Source organism: Diorhabda sublineata, chromosome 8 (assembly GCF_026230105.1).
Source record: "Diorhabda sublineata isolate icDioSubl1.1 chromosome 8, icDioSubl1.1, whole genome shotgun sequence".
In the NCBI taxonomy this organism is placed as follows: Eukaryota; Metazoa; Arthropoda; class Insecta; order Coleoptera; family Chrysomelidae; genus Diorhabda; species Diorhabda sublineata.
In genome coordinates, this window is record NC_079481.1 from 11,700,533 (window position 1) to 11,718,789 (window position 18,257).

The 18,257-nt window shown below is 32.2% G+C and overlaps 1 protein-coding gene across 4 annotated transcripts in view; it reads right to left on the reverse strand.

The window, feature by feature from the left end:
- The window catches only part of LOC130448099 (RNA-binding protein 25), a 37,967-nt gene that overhangs the window by 12,623 nt on the left and 7,087 nt on the right, over positions 1–18,257 (reverse strand). The gene's annotated exons all lie outside the window — the stretch shown is intronic.

The window sequence follows — 18,257 nt, forward strand, 5'->3', positions numbered from 1 at the left end:
CGTAATGGATTTATGTTAATCAAATATAACATAAAACATTTTTTTAACAGTACTCTCCGTATATATTTTCAGTTTTTGAATAACTATTAAATTACGAATAAAATCGTCAAGGACACGTTTATTTTTATCGCCACAATGTACGAGGGTTGTCCGAAAAGTATCCGTCCTAACAAAGAAATAAGAAATTTTTATTCCATAATCATTTTCATTTTTTAAAAAGTCTATATTCTTAGATCACACTGTAGCATTTTTAACTTTTATATATGAAAATCATGTAAATCCGATTCTGCTTAGTCGATTTTTATATACATGATTTTGGCTGGAGCAGTTTTGTCCAACAATACAAGATACGAGGGCTTTTTTTTTTCAACCACCGATCGCCCCGTGCAGACGCTACGTTTTTTTCGACATTTACGGTATGGGTTCCAGAGGGACGGCCCGATTTTTCATCAGGACAATGCTCCTGCCAATAACGCGCTATCTGTGAAGCACTAGTTGGCCAGTAAGCGCACTCCATTGTTCGAACACCCGCCGTTTTCACCGGATTTGGCACCGTGCGACTTTTTTTGTTTCCGAAGATAAAATTTGCTTCAAAACGCACCCGATTTGATTCGATGGAAGCGGTAAAGCAAAAAACGGCAGAGCTCCTAAAGACCCTTACCAAAGAAGACTTCCAGCACTGCTTCGATCAATGGAATAACGTATGGAAAGGTGTGTGGAGAGGGGAAGGGAGTATATTGAAGGGGAGCATTCGAATGTAGAATAATTTTTATAATAAAACCCTTTTTCGTAACCAGTCTCGTTATTTAATAGCCAGACCTCGTATTGTGTACCATTTTCTTGTCGTAACACTGGAGAGCTTCGGTGCTATTAGAAAATTCGGGTTTCGTCTCCTACGTATTAAAATCTGCACGTTGCACTCGCTGCTGAACCTAACGTCTTCAGATGTCCATTGAGGCGACAATACAATGAAAAAATATATAGATATATACTTCATTTGCGGTACAAGTATAAAAATGTGAATTTCTATGCCTCGTTGATACAAATTTCAAATTTGACTTTTCATTAGATCTTTTACGAACTCGCCCACGACATCGATCATGAATCAGGTCCTGTTTATATTATAATTATTATAATGGAGGTTTAAAATACGCCGGTTCGCGGAATTTGTTTGATGTTCCTTTTTTAAATATGTTTTTATCATAGCGACAGCAAGTTTCTAGTAGAGCCTTTTGATTGATTTATTTGTTTGCTGACTTTCTAGAATTCTAGAAATTTCTTTCGGTTATAAATTCGTGCTTGTTTATTAGCGAGAGTTCATAATTAAGTCATAGTGAAAGAAACGAACTGTGAATTTTTATTTATTTATTTGTTTATTTACTTTCTAGAATTCTAGAAATTTCTTTCGGTTATAAATTCGTGATTGTTTAGTAGCGGTAGTTCATAATTAAAAGTCATAGTGAACGGAACGAAATAGTAAAAAGTAACAAGTAAATTATAAAAGTAGTGATTATTATAGTGTTTAGTGTAATTGTGTAAATAAATTCAGTAAGTAAGAGACAGTGTGCATAAATTCTCGCCACCGTTAGAAATAGTATAAATAAATAAGTAAAACATTACAGAACAAAGTAGATTCATTAACATATTACAAGAATTGAAATTTAAATTTTCATTTTTTGCCAAATATTCTAATATTATAGAGCATGAACTGATTTTTTGCATCATTCAGTTTCAAATAAACTGCTTCAAATCAAAGTGAACCGGAATAACAAAAATTACGACAAATGATCAAGTCGGTACGATATTTCACACCCAGGCGATATTTTGAAAGTTTAATCACAATTAAAAAGACATACATTTATAAGATATCCTGATTAATTATTAACGATACTAGATAGAAACATCTACACTTTCCAATTATTTTAAACGTTTCAATATCTGTATACCTAATTAATTAAAAATTGATGAAAAACATAAAACCAAAGTAAAGTTGTAAGACAGTCATTTATGAAAAATTGGTAGCAGATACTAGCTAGTTGGGAATAATCAAGGACACTCGTAGGTTTATTTTCATCCTTTCCCGGAGGTTAAATTTTAAATTAAATTTAATAAGAGGATGTATTGATATCTAGTTAGCCTAGGCCATGCATAAACAAAATATTGCGTTACCATAGCAACGAACAATAACTTATTAAAAGTGTCAGTGTAAAGTTTAACGTCAAAAAAGTAAACCAGATTTTTGAAAGAAAAAAGATGTCCATCGAAATTGTGAAAATCGAAAAATTAGAGTTTCGAGCCATTACCAAGTACCTACCTGTATTTAAAAGGGTTAAGAGGTAAGCTAAGTTACGAAGAAATGCTTAATACACTTGGTGATCAGTGTCCTTCATATGAAAAATTGTATTTGAAAACAATGTAGACTTCTTAAACCGCATTGTTGGTATGGATAGGACTTGGGTACATTTCTATGATCCAGATACAAAGCAACAATCGATGGAATGCGATACTCTAGTTCTCCAAGACCTAAGAAGTTTCGTGTCCAAAAATCTGCTGGAAAAGTTCTTGATTCAGTTTTTTGGGATTGCTATGGAGTAATCATGATTGATTTTTTTGATAAGGGTAGACAACTAGAGATTACTATTCGACACTACTGACCACCCTACGGGAAAAAATTAAAGAGAAAAGACGCGGAAAGCTATCCAAATGTGTTTTGTTTTGGCCCCTGCAGACAAATCTCATGTTGCCATGCAAAAAAATTCATGATTCAAGGTTTGAATTACTAGAACACCCCCTTATTCACCAGATTTGGTTCCGTCCGACTATCATCTCTTTCCTCAACTGAAAAAAAGTTTAAAAGGTCGTAAATTTTCTTCTAACTAGGAGGTAATAAAAGCTGTGGAGGTCTGGTTTGCAGAGCAAGAAGAAACATTTTTTTTTGAAAGGTCTAGAGACGTTGCAGGTTCGCTGTAATAAATGTATCCAATTAATAGGAGAATGTTGAGTAATAAAATATTTTGATATTGAAATTTTGTTTGGTTCTATAGTAGGCTAAGAATTTTTCAATATATCCTTGTACGATTACTTTGAATATTAGAACAAAATTATCAAAAGATTTCCAATACTGAGCAAAGGGCGGATACAGGGTCTTGAAAAAGGGGGGTCATTAGTATTAGGACGAGTCCTCCCCCAAAGTCATGGCATTTTAAGCCTTTTACCAACAAAATATAAGTTAATTACATTGTTTTGACATTCATATTAATTAGTTTATGTCAGATTCTTCTACTTTTTAGTCTTGAATTTCCTGAGCATTTTATTTTTGCAATTTTATTAGGTATTTTGTTGATATTCGAAATATTTGGGGGTATTGACTCCATTTATCCATAATGTAATATAATTCGTACTTTTACATATTCTTACTTACACCTTTTTATAAGAAACAAAAAACCAAGTTAATTAATCAGGGTTTAGGGGGGGGGTCATGACCCCCCCCGGAACCCCTCTTGTACTGTACTACATTAGAGAAAGGTAAGGATTGGTCAAATGCCCTATGTATTAAATATTACATAACCGTATGATAAGATTTTTTTTCAATAAGTATCAAGTATTCAAGAATCTCTTTCCAACAAATTTCACCGATAATATGTCCATAGCAAAATTAAACAAGAACAGAGTAAAAGGCACTTTACAGTAAATACGCCCTCAAATTATTGCGAAATATCGATTTAATTTTCATTGTCAAATGATTGGGCATTTTTGTGCAACGATCTTTATGAAATTGAAGAAGTGTCCTTACGATTCAGGCAAACGGATTCAAAGATGAATAAGGAAGGATGACTTGCCGTGAGATCATGGTCGCTCCAAGAGAAACTAGTGTCGTCTACAAATAGACATATTTTACCATTGAAGTCTAGATAGGCGATGTCGTTTATAGACAAAAGAAACAAAATAGGGCCTAGTACTGAGCCTTGGGGCACTCCACATTCTATTGGCTTACCAGAAGACATCGTTGTATTAACCCTTACAAGCTGACTACGGGTAAGAGATGACTGAAACAATGCGAAAGATGTTCATCTGTTTTTTTTCTTAGGGATTGAATATTAATAAGAAACAGACCGAGCATGTTATCGTTCAGTCTTTCAGTTATGAAACCTGAAAAATATTTGGGGTTTGCTCAGTAAAAAATTTGGTAACTGTGCAAACCCCAAATATTTTTCAGTTTTCTATCTATCCTAGAGGCGGGATCACCTTTTTTTTAAACACCCTGTATACCAATTTAACAGAATGTCTATGTAGAGATGAAAAACGACGATGGAAAGAATTAAAATTATATGAAAAATAGATTTGATTGAAAAATAGCGAAAATGATATTGGTTTCTTGAAAGTAATTACATTATCAATAACACTGGCCGACATGATTTTCGTAACACAGACGAGACCTTAATTTTTAAAATGGAAATACACGCCTAATAATAGAAAAAATATTTATTAAGCCCTAACACGTACCACTTTTCAATAGTTTAATTATTCCTGTTTACATTAGCAGGTTGGTAATTTTATAAGAGGGGGGGATAATATCGGTAAATTTTAAGGCCGAAAAAATACCTGAACTGAAATAACATTAAAAATTAGTATTCTGTTGAGTTTCATAGTAAGTGGTTCTTTGTTCATAATGCAAAAAGTGATTATAAAGACGAAAATGTCGAGTCAAACGCGTCGCAGTTGCAAAACTTCTCCTAACGAATTTTGCTACATTTGTGGAGAATTTATGGTGGAATCGCAAGTCAGGACATTTTCGGAAAATGTCCTGACCTATTTCAAATATTTTGGTACTTTAATTGGAGACCAAGACAAGCAGTGGGCCCCTACGCGTGCTGTGTTAGTTGTAGCGTGTCATTGGTGCAGTGGATGAATGGGAAGACAAAAAACATACCTTTTGCAATTCCAATGGTATGGCAAGAATCTACTAACCATTTCGAATATTGCTATTTTTGTCTAACAAAGACTGAAGGTTATTCTAAGAAAGAAAAGCACAAGATCGAGTATCCAAATTTGCCGTTTGCTATAAGACGAAGATTTACCAGTACCGATAGCGCCTTTAGATCCGCGAAATATTGTTTTAGAAGATACTGGAGACAACGTATCATCAGGAAGCTCCGGAAAACAATTCACCGACCCTATTTATACTCCAAGTACCAGTTTCGGGGAGCCAAATTTGATTGTTCAAAGTGAGTTTTAAGCTTTAGCACGTGTTTTGGGTTTATCAAAGCAACAGTCTGAATTTCTTGCTTCCCGTCTTAAGAAATGGAACTTGTTAGTCAAAAAGACAAAAATTACGACCTTTAGAAAAAGAGATGCTACATTTTCTACATTCTACAGTACGGAAAATTCGTTGTGTGCGTGTACGGATATTACAGTTTAAAAACAGTGTTATTAAACAATGGAAATTTAAAACCGTCTATACCAGTTGCTCATTCTGTGAAGATGAAAGAAACTTATGAAAATATTCGTTTGCTTTTAGACAAAATTAAATACAACAAGTATAAATGGCCGATATGTGGGGACCTGAAGGTGATTGGAATTTTAATTGGATTCAGGGAGGGTTTACGAAACATCGCTATTTTCTTTGCCTATGGGACAGTCGGGCAGTAGATCAACACTATGTAAAAAAAATTGACAAGCAAGAAGTGAGTTTCAATCGGGATCTCAAAATGTTAAGTTTATAAATCTCGTAGATCCCAAAAATATCCTTCTGCCCCCCCTTCACATTAAACTTGAATTGATGAAAATTTTGTAAAGGCTATAGATAAAGAGGGTGATGGATTCAAATACCTTAGAAAGTCTTTCCCCAGTTGAGTAATGCATAATTCAAGGAAGATATTTTTATTGGGACACAAATAAGAAATTTGCTGGACGATGACAATTTTGCAAAAAAGCTCACCAGACAGAAACTTAGAGCATGGAAGGCATTTGTTGGTGTAGTGAAGGGATTTTTGGACAAGAATATGGATCCAAACAGTTAGTTGATGAACTTCTAGACGCCTACAAATCCCTTGGTGCTCGAATGTCATTGAAAATTCATTTCCTCCATTCCCATCTGACATTTTTTCCCGAAAATTTGGGAGCTGTCGGTGAGGAGCAGAGAGAAAGGTTTCACCAAGATATTAGAACAATGGAATTTCGGTTAGAACAAGAACTAAAACTAAGGTAGAACTCTCTTAGCCCAACCCTATTCAACATCAAAATGGATCAATTTTTCGAGGGAGACAACAAAGCCAATGCAGAATCCAGAATGGGTCACCGCTCCTTAAAGGTATTGTTTTATGCAGACGATGGTATTACCGTAATGAAGACGACTTACAACGTCTACTATATAAGATGAAAATTTCTGCCGAAAAATTTAATATGAGCATCTCAGTCAACAAGTCACAATAAATGGTAATATCAAAAAATCCTATTAGATGTAAATTGGCAGTCGATAGCGGAATAATACAGCAGGTATCAAGATTCAATTACCTGGGAGTGAATATATCTAGTGAAAGAAACCTGACAGAGAAGGCACGAACACTAGCGATGAAAGCATCAAAATTCAGCGGCTGTCTGAGAGATATAGTATGGAGATTCAAAGCGTTAAGCTCACAGAACAAGACCAGAATCTATAAAACGTGTGTGAGACCTATTATCACATATGTCTCAGAAATCAGAGCAGAGACATCAACAACTTAAAGAATAATGAGAACCACAGATATGAAAATACTGCGAACTATCAAGGGAGTCACCCTCGGAGTCACCGAATAAGGAGAGAGAGTGACATAAGAGAAGAATTGGACGTACAGGATGTGGCGAGATGTGGCAGGGCACGAAAAAGATTCTGGAGGGATCACGTAGAAAGAATACTAGAAGATAGATGGGCAAAGTGGACTAAAATTCAGAGACCGAACGCACGCAGACCTGTAGGCAGACAACCAATGAGGTGGTACGAGAGCTGGAGTTCAACTTCTCAGAAAGATCCAGGAAGAGGGCCAAACGTACAGGATTGAACAGAACCAGGTCCTATTGAAAGAGAAAGCAGAAGAAGAATTTCGGTATCAACGATGATGGGATTCGGCCATGTTGAGTGATTACTGTTTGCTTTTAAAAAGAGAAAGTGCAAACCCGCATAAAAGGAAAAAGTAGAGCTAAATGATATTTAAAGTGATTTTTTGGCATGTTTATTAGATGTAAACTATAAATATCATTAATATTTAATAAATATTAAATATTTTCCCAATGAATATGGTTCTACAAATGTAACATAAAAATCTTATGTTACAATTATTTTTTTCATATTTTCGTATTTGTATATATTTTATCACAATATGCTATTCGTTCTTGTGTTACTACGAAAAAAATTTTTTTTTCGACCAGTGTTATAGTTCAAAGACATCTACTGATTCAGATAATATGAAAATAAAACTGTATGGAAATATGAATATTGCACGAAAAAAATTTTTCAAAAACTACACAAAAAATCACCAAAGCATTGGATAGTGGCGAAATTCCTCCTCTAGGGAGGCTTCATAGATTATTATCTACCTATCTACCAGATTTATCATTTTATTACTCTCTCATTAATAAAAATAGACTATAAAGTAAGTTTCTTTCTGTCTGCCTACTTTAACCAGTGGAATTTCGTTTTAAAAATGAAGTGATTCGGCTGTTTTATTTCTTGTAGTCCGTCTATTGGTTAGTCAAAGTTTTAAGAGAGCCGCAGAAACTCTGTAACGACAAAACTTGTTTTGTTCACGTAAAGATCCGTCTCTAAGAAGCTACGATCGTTTAGATCATAGATTTTCAATAAGTACTGATTGTTGATGATTCAAAATATTTTCAATAAATAGAGATAATTAATGTCTCATGTTTGTCGGTTTTTACTCATTCAAATTCTGAACTATTCATTCCTTCGATTTATAAACCATTGGGCACAGGCCTCCTCTGGATTTTTAGATTAATTTAACCGTTAAAAAAACAACAAATGGATTTGCGAAATAAATCACGGTAATTTTTATTTCAGAAAATTTAGGTGCGAAACGAAGACCCACATTATTTTGATCCATTCAACTCGCTATCGAAATTTAAACATTGAATTCCTGTATGTAATAAATCAGAAAGTGTTTGTAAAATCATAAAAATATCATGGATATCTTATTTTTTTTTATAATATATTACCAATATACACTAAAATTCATCGGTGATATTTCATTTGAGAAAAAATTCTTGACTGGAATATCCTCTTTATAAATAACTGGTAGTCAGTTTGCGTTATTTGTTATCATTCAACGTATTTTCTACTACATTAAGGTGATACTTAAAAATCAACTCGAGATTTTATAATGGGGCACCCGTTTTATTCTACGACATAAAATTAACATTCCACAAAAATTTTGCAGCCACTTTTGGGGATCCCTCACATAGGTGAAACTTTACGGAATTTGATTTATAAGAAAATTTTTTGCTTCAGTAGAAATCCAATGAAATCAGTCAATCAGTACATTATACTAAAAACAGATCCTAAGGGCTGTTTCACTTTATCAAATAATGAACTTTATTATTTCAAATGGATCAGCTGTATATTTTCCTATTGTTGAAGTTTATTGAAGGTCACAATGTATCGTTTATATGAAAAAGAACGAATTGATATTTTAATGATATTAGGATATGGTGATAGGCGTAGAAGTCAACAAGAAACTTGTAATAATATAAATATATAATCAATAATATAAAAAAAGTTTATCGAAACTGGTTCAGTAAAAGATTTATCCCAATTCAGGACGAAAAAAAACTGCATCAACTGAAAACAAATCTTTAGATGTTTGTGTTCTGTTAGAAGACGATCTACACTTGAGTACTAGACAAATATCCAGGGAATTTGATATTTCGCAAACGTCCGTAATGAAAATATTACGTGATAATAAATTCGATCCACACAAAGTAACGTTGGTTCAAGAGTTGTCAGATGACGATTTTGATAGACGTAAAGAGTTTGCAGACATAATGATGGGAAAATGTTGCAATTGAAACGATCCAAATTTTTTAAGTAATGTCACGTGTTGCGATGATGCCCCTTTGTAGATTGTAGATACTGCTCACGTTACAATCCTCGTTGGATGCCACACCCAATATCCCGAAAAACTGAATGTATGGGCTGGAATAATAGGCGACAAAATAATTGGTATCTTTTTCATTGAGGGTAACTCAAATGGTCTGGCGTATTTAGATTTATTGGAAAATAGTATTATACCTTAGTTGGTTCGGATATTTCCAAATCCAAGTAAAAATTTTCAGTTACATTTAAAAAAAACTTTGTTATTAGAAATCTTCAGACAATAACAATATCCCAAACGACAATATTTGGCGAAATTTAATAAAAATCGTCGATTTTTCGACTTTAGAGAATTTATAAATTTTTAAATATGCACTATACTGAAAAATGACAAGAGACCTTATCTTCTTAAAATGGGCCATATTTGCACAAAAAAATTATCCGAACCGAAAAAAAAACGTTTGTTTATAATTTGTTTGAAACAATTGCGATTTAAAAAAAACGTACCAGTTTATGGTAAAAACGGTAAAAACGATAATGTATGTATGGTTTTATCCTGGGCCCTATGATTGCACACGACAGCATTGACCGCTCCCGGACTACCGACTTAACCCAAATTGAGTTATAGAAATTCTAACTTAGAGAGGAATAGAATAACTGCAAAAGCGGAACTGAACACACTGTTTACACTACCACTACACCAATTCTCACGATTACCTTGTTTTTTCCTTCAGTCTCTAAAGACTAACTTGGTTATTGAATTGAATTCACTGTCTACACTAACACTCACAATTACACTGTCTGACGCGCGTTTCGATAACCAAGTTATCGTTTTCAGAGACTGAAGGTAAACAGTTTACTTTCAGTCTCTGAACACGATAACTTGGTAATCGAAACGCGCGTCAGACAGTGTAATTGTGAGTTTAGGTATAGACAGTGTATTCAATTACACTGTCTGATATATGTTACGATAATCAAGTTATCGTCTTCAGAGACTGAAGGTAAAGTTTATTTTCTCGGAGACTGAAGGTGAACCTCACCTTGAAGACGATAACTAGGTTATAGAAACGCGCCGAAAACAAGGTAATCGTGAGTATTGGTGTAGTGGTAGTGTTAACAGTGTATTCAGTATAAATATTAGCAACGGTTTTAAAAATTTCAACTAAGTTGCCGAAGCAGAACGTCATTTTTCTTGGGGGAGCACTAGAGCTACAACTTCACTCAAAACAACTGCCGTTTTTGGAACAAGTTAATAGCTAGTGTCATTGTCAACAACAAAAAAGGATGTAATGCGAAATATTTCTTTTTCTGCGTCCATCTACATCAAGCTGCTTCAGCCGAGTATGCTCCGTTGAATGAAATTTCAGCCGAGGAGGATTTGATTAAAACCAAACACCATCTTCGAGTTTTATGAGTTATTAATAAACGGCTTGCTAGTAAAGCAAAAAAGAAAATGGCGATGGCTCTAAAAAATTTTTGTTTTGGTCATCAACCACTTAAGGCAACAGTTGATCCAGAATTCAAACAATTAAATTAAACCAGGCTACCAAGGTTTTCGACTCCGATTCCCATGAACCTGCATCGATTTTAATGAAATTTTTACAGGAATACCTTAAAAAAGCAGAATCTACCCTACGTCTATGTGTGCCTTTGTCCTAGGTGTGAGTTCCACTCTAACTATGGGGTGAAAATTTTAAGCATTAGCATTTTCAAAAAAAAATCAATAGTTTTCAAGTTATGCGCGATTGAAAACTTGAATTTTTCTTGAGAAAAACCACGTTTTTAATAGATTTGTCCTGAATAACTCAAAAACTTTTGATTTCATCAGAAAAAGTGTAAGAAATCAAAATTAAGCTTATAAAAAAACAAAGAGATTGGTGTTTTTAATTGGTTGTAGGCCTAATACAAACCGAGTTAAGATTTATAGAAGATTGAATACATTATTCGAACGAAATTTTTTTTAAAATTCAACGTCGAATAACAGAAAAACGGTCATTTTTGTAGAAAATTCTATGGAATATTTTTCAAAGTACTTTTAAAAAACTTTAAAATGAGGGCTAGTGGAACGCTCTAGTATGCAAACTAAGAAAGTTACGGCCGAAATAAAATCGATTTCACCTTTAACATTAGTACCCAAAATGGAATAAAACGATAATTCACTGTCGATTTACTTTATTTACGTACTAATAATGATTTTTGTGAGTTTGAACGATATAGAATGCAAAATTTCGAAGAAAAAAAATTAAAAATTTCTTCTTTTTTCCAAATTTTCGGAAAAACTATAGGACATAAGTAAAAATTAGTTGAGAACAAAAAGTTAGATTTTTTTCAACAAACATCTCACTTTTTTTAAATTTTTTTTTAACTCATAAAATAACTGATATATGACCTTACAAAGCTCGCCCTAACGTATGACTGGTACCATTTTCGAACCCTTTAAACATTACCCTTTTAAAAATAAAGGGCTAAAAAAACTTTAGAAATTGTGTAAGAGAAAGTATACATCGTGCAGCTGCCTAAACCGAAAATAATTATATGAAATTGAAATTTTCTTTTTCTTTCTTAATTTAACAAATTTCCAGTTTAATTAAAACTTTTTCCTCATTATAAGTAATTTTTAAGGGATGTTAAGTATAAAATTGTATAAATGTTTTTTTTTTGTAATAAGGGATGATTTAACTGTCGACTGTAACTTTGTTATTTTAAATAGAACACCCTGTATATTAATACATTTTTTAAATCTACTTGAAATTTTAGTATAATTTTGTCTAAAAACTTTTTTCAAAAAATGCATACTTTTTGATTTATTCATTTTAAGTTAAACTTTGAACACTTTTTATACACACCCTGTATAAAATGAAAAATATTTCAACATAGATTCAAATATGACTGACCTTGTTAAAAGCAACCGAGCAGAAACCATTTCATATTTTTAAGGGTATCCTAGTAAAAAAATAATTTATAAAGGTCTGCAACGGTCAAATTTTTTACAAAAAAATTAATAACTCAAAAAGTATGTATTTTTTGAAAAAAGTTTTTAGACAAAAGTATACTAATATTTCACGTAGATTTAAAAAATGTATTAATATACAGGGTGTTCTATTTAAAATAACAAAGTTACAATCGACTTCCGGTTCTACCGGAAGTCGGCCATCTTTGAAAATATTTTAGTTACAAAGATCGTATCCGAAAAATCAAACGTAGAAATTTTCATGATTTTACTATAAGTATTTTGCCATATACAGATAGTTTTAACTCTTCGTAGAATACCCTGAATAATATTCAAATTAAAAGTGATAAAACAATGTCAATTCGAAATAAATAAATCAAAAAAATTTATAATTAAGTCTGTATATATTTTTTTCAATTTTTTTGGAAACAGATGATTTATAGAGGTTGAAAATTATGAATACAAAATATTCAAATCAATACAGATAAAAAAGGTCAACTCAAAATAAATAATTCATCAAAATAATATATACGATTATAAATAATTGTTTCGATTTTTTTTTCGTAATATGGGGTGATTTATAAGGGTTGTACATTTTAGATTCAAAATATTTGAGTTGAATACAAACAAAAAGAGTCAATTTAATATAATTCATCCAGCACAAAGAAATTAAATAATATTTTTGTTTTAATTTTATATTGACCGGGGGTAATTTATAAGGGATGAAATACATCAAATAGGTTTGAAAAATTATAAATACCGAATTGAAGCATTAAACAAATTTTATTCAACACTTGCAAGCATTTTTTCTACTCATTAAATGCTTACATTTATGATTTTATTGAGATTTTTCAATAAGGGGTAGTTTTCAGCCCTAAGAGTAATAAGCACATATCGGCATAGCATTTTCATGTGAACCGATGAAGGTTCATAGAAATAGGAGGTGAAAACCTTGGCCTGAACTAAATGAACTACAGAACTACAGAAAAAAGTCCATTAGGGTTGTAAATGACATAGTCGATCAAGAAGTATCCCTTATAAAGAATTTAACAAATAAGCAACAGAAACAAACCTTGATTTAAGTGATAAGAAAAATTTCCCGGGCACAAAAGAAAAGGGAAGAAAATAAAAGGATGCCCCCTACAAATAATGAGAAATTTTTTTTCTTTTAAATAATCATCATCGTAACAATCACCCTTACACTATATGTTATCCTCTTTATAGATCGAAAGTGTATATTCACTAAGTTTACCCTCGTTCTCTGAAGAGGATAACTGGTTATCGTAACGTAGATAGTGTAATTGTAGTGAAAAGTGTTTCAATAAAAGAGACAAACAAAAGTCGAAAGTTCGAAAATTCCACCCAATTTTTGCAAAATATTTTACTACCCTCAACCTCAACTTTTTTAAATTAACCATCAACTTCTGCAAGAACGAACAGCGGTAAGGGTAGTTTATAATGTCCTTTGACTAAACAGAATTTACGACAAATATACTAGTAAAATTAATTTCTCAAATGTTATATCAATTTTTAAATAATTGATTAACGTGTTTTACAAGATGGTGAAAGTAAAAAGCTTGAAACCAGAAATCTGTTATATTTTCAAATGACAGTTGCTATTGCACAAATATGAAATATTCACAACATACAATAAGATGGTTGGCAAACATGATCGCACTATTATTACAAAATGACAAATTTGTGTAGGCATCAAGCCGCCCCTGGAGAACTTTAAGACATTGGGAAATGTTCAAATGTTGGAAAATGCGCTGAGCGATGATTCTGTTTTCACCAGAAATTTTCATAATATACCGAAATTAATTTTGCACAACTGGCAATTCATATTCTGAACACATTAGAGGCAGAATGAGAGACTTGATACTGAAGAGACCCAAGAAAGAAGAAACTGCTCTAAGAGTTAAGCATTTTTTTATTGCAAACAAAAAATTTTATATAAATTTCAGCCAGATGGGCGCACAGGCCTTCTGTATTTTGAGATTTTTTTTTAAAAATGAAGTTTAATATGTTCGTCGTGACGAAAAGGATTTTTCTTTCAAAAATTGAGCGATGATTCTGTTTTCACCAGAAATTTTCATAATATACCGAAATTAATTTTGCACAACTGGCAATTCATATTCTGAACACATTAGAGGCAGAATGAGAGACTTGATACTGAAGAGACCCAAGAAAGAAGAAACTGCTCTAAGAGTTAAGCATTTTTTTATTGCAAACAAAAAATTTTATATAAATTTCAGCCAGATGGGCACACAGGCCTTCTGTATTTTGAGATTTTTTTTTTAAAAATGAAGTTTAATATGTTCGTCGTGACGAAAAGGATTTTTCTTTCAAAAATTGAGCGATGATTCTGTTTTCACCAGAAATTTTCATAATATACCGAAATTAATTTTGCACAACTGGCAATTCATATTCTGAACACATTAGAGGCAGAATGAGACTTGATACTGAAGAGACCCAAGAAAGAAGAAACTGATCTACAAGAAGAAAATGTATTGCACCGAATATTCACCGTAGATGACACTTTGGTAGACAACTAGAGAGTAAACTTGCGTCTATGAAGTTGAGGAAGAAAGGAGTGCCAGTTAAAACGAAGTTTACACTGTTAGCGGGGAAGGTATTGTGTACCATATTTTGGGAAACAATAGGAGTTGTTTTCACTAAATAACGAACTGTGATCACGCCTCCTAAAAATTGCTATAAAACTTTTTAAACAGATTAAAACGACGAGATACTCCAATCTGTAGTGTACTATTGATGAAAGACAGCGCCAGAACAAATATTTCTCGGTTGAACGAATTGAGTGGGGAAACACTGAAACACCCCAGTTTTAGTCCAATTTGTCGCCATGCGACTATTATTCATTCGTTCCATTGAAAGAGGAACTTGGCGGCCTACGATTCGAATACATTTTTTTACGAAAAAGGCATCTGAACGCTTCCGGAGAGGTCGAAAAAGTATGTAGAGTGTAACGGAGACTTGATAATAAAATTTGGTTTCATATTTGAACCACCCTCGTATTTCGGTTTGGGGTAGTAGACTTAACAAAATTTGAAGTTAAATTATTCAAATTTTAGTTATCTTCCAACCATAAATAACCACTTTATTCGATAAAATAAAGGGAGTTTGCTTCTCTGGTGCGATAAATTAAAATTTAGAACTGTCAAAATTAATAACAAATTTCTCTCGCTCACTTTTTACATACACTGATATTGTATAAAAATATGATTCCAAATGATCCACAAAAAAAATATTCTACAGGAATTTTTTATAACTTACACTCGCATCTCTAGACGAAAATCCTTAGTGAGGTCGATACGATTCCACACTTGCGATGCCTCAATTTCTAATTTTAATGATAATAAAAATTAAACTACGGAACGTAACTTACAAATACGATCCGAAGTCATATCTAACAAATCTAATTTTTGTCACAAAGTGATACAATATTAAACAAATCAACCAATACACTAATTGTAACAAATCCAAAACATTTATTTCTAAACTAACTACCGGATTTCAATTAAAAATTATCGTATTTTCAAAATTTTTGTTTTTGGACACATTAGAAACCAAATGAATACCTAATACTGAAGAGACCCATGAAAGAAGAAACTGATCTACAAGTTAAGCATTTGTCCTATTGATTGCAAACCAAAAATATGAGAAAGAGTGAGGGAGAGAGAGGTTGATAGAGAGAAAGGGTGAGAAAGAGATAGGTTCGTTTTAACTAGTTAAGGAAATTTTTGTGTTGAGAAAGAGATTTATTGGGTTTGGCCCTGATATGGGAATTACTCCACTGTAATGCTGGAGTTATGGTGAATTTTAGTGTAATGTGTATCGCATTAGGCCGAAAAGGAAAAAAAAACGAAGAATATAAAGAGTGTAAAAGGACAATACAAAGAAACGCTCAATGCAAAAAGAAAATTGTTATTCGTTTTTTGTTGTTTTTTTGTAATTAAATGTTTTTTTTATATTTTATTTAGGTAAGCGGGTAGAGGTATAAGTGGGTACAGCTGCGATTGCGACTACGAATTTATATTTTGAATATATTAGAAACCGAAATAAGCACGTAATGCTGAAGAGACCCAGGAAAAAACAAATTGGTCTACATGCTAAATACTTTTCATAGTTAAATATATTCGTCGGGACATATAGTCAGAAAGAATGATTTATCCCTCAGAATTTTGAGTGATGATTCAGTTTTCTTCAGAAATTTTCTTAATATACCGAAATTAATTTTGCACAAATGATAATTTATATTCTGAGCACGTTAGAGACTGATTGAAGGAAAAAATACTGAAGAGACCCAAGAAAGAAGAAACTGTTCTATAAGTTAAGCATATCTCCTATTGATTGCAAACCAAAAATTTGAGAGAGAGAGAGAGAGAGAGAGGAAAAGGGTGAGAGAGAGAGGGAAAGGGTGAGAGAGAGAGGTTCGTTAGGTTTTTTTCGGGTTAAGGAAATTTTTATGTTGAGAAAGAGATTTATTGGGTTTGGTCCTGATATAGGAATTACTCCCCTGCAGTGCTGGAGTTGTGAGGAATTGTAGTCTAATGTGTATTGCATTAGGCTGAAAAAGAAAAAAGCGAAGAATATAAAGAGCGTAAAAGGAAAATACAGTTTAGTTTTTTTGTTTTTGTTTTGGATTTTTTTTTTGGATATCTCAAAATGTCAATTTGTATTTTAAATAAATTAGAGACTGATTGAGAGAATATAAGTAATAATGAAGAGACCCAATAAAGAAGAAACTGGTCTAAATATTTCTCCTTTTAACGCTAAGATAAAAAGGAGATAGTTTGAATGCCATGTCGCAATATATAGACAGGAAAAACATTTTCCCTCTCAGAAAATGGCATAATGATTTCTAATTAGAAAATCTTGAAATGTAATGTTTGCCAAAACGACAATTTTGAATACTAATACTGAAGAGTCCTGATAAAGTCGAAACTGGTCCTCAAGTTGAACCTAGCCTAACTAAATATATTTTTTAATATTTTAGGAAGTTTGAGTAACTTGATTCTAAGTACACAGTACATAGTAATACTGAAGAGGTCAAATAAAGCCGAAACTGGTCCTTAAGTTCAACATTTCTATGTCTATTTATAATAATTTAGGAATGATTTCACTAGGAGATTTCAATGATTAAAAATATTTTAAATGCAGTATACAACTAACATTTTTATTGTCAATTCACATTTCAGAGTACACAGTCAAGTCGAAAATTTAAATTTATTTGTGCAACATTTACATAAAAGTATTTTTGGGTCTCTCAAGATAAAAAAAAAATAAAAATTCTTATTGGATGAACGAACTGTTACTGTAGAGAATTTGTTTGCAATGAGTCAAAGATGATTTTCGAAAAATATGTTTACCTTCTAATTTTTAAAGGTATCAACAAAGTTATTGTTTCCAGAGGATAATTTGAAAGTAAATGGATCAAAAATTAATTCTAGCTCAAAATGTTTAGTAGACCCAATTATAGTGATGAAGTTTTATTCATCATATAAAATTAATTCTATTTAATCATATTTTTTATGCATTACTGTAACAATAAATTGTAATTAGATTTGTTACAATTAAGTGTATAAAGTGTATAGTTAAAAAATAATTATTTTCATCTCACACTTGAGCATCCTTCAAATATAATAGTGAGAGATAATTTTAAGTATTAATGTTTAACCCTACAGCCTCACATTAAAGTAGCTGCATAATTTTAATCGTTTGTTGTTAAAATTATCTATTAAACATTACAAAATATGGAATGTAACAATGGATAAGGGATTCTTCATATTAACTTTAATTGATCCTGAATTCAATTTTTTATTATGCTAAGTATTTATTTGCATTGGGCAAGAACTTTTTGAGCAGGAAAAAAAGATAAAATGTATCCAAAAATTATAGAAAAAGTATCTCAATCACCTGACCTTCCTCAGATTACATTGAATTTGTATAGAATAATCTCAAAGGCGAGCAAAAAATTTGTCCAATGAAGAAGGGTGAATGGATTTGTAGTGACAGTTAATGAATGATCATTTCGGAACTATGTGAAGTGCATAATATAAAAAATGATCGTGGTACTGTCCACAAAACTTGGTAAGAGTGAACCCAAAGAATAACCTGGAACCAATCAGAAAGATTTCAGGAAACGACTTACTCAACGATACCTGGATTCGATTTTAAAATTAAGAGATGGAGTATATTCAAAAATTA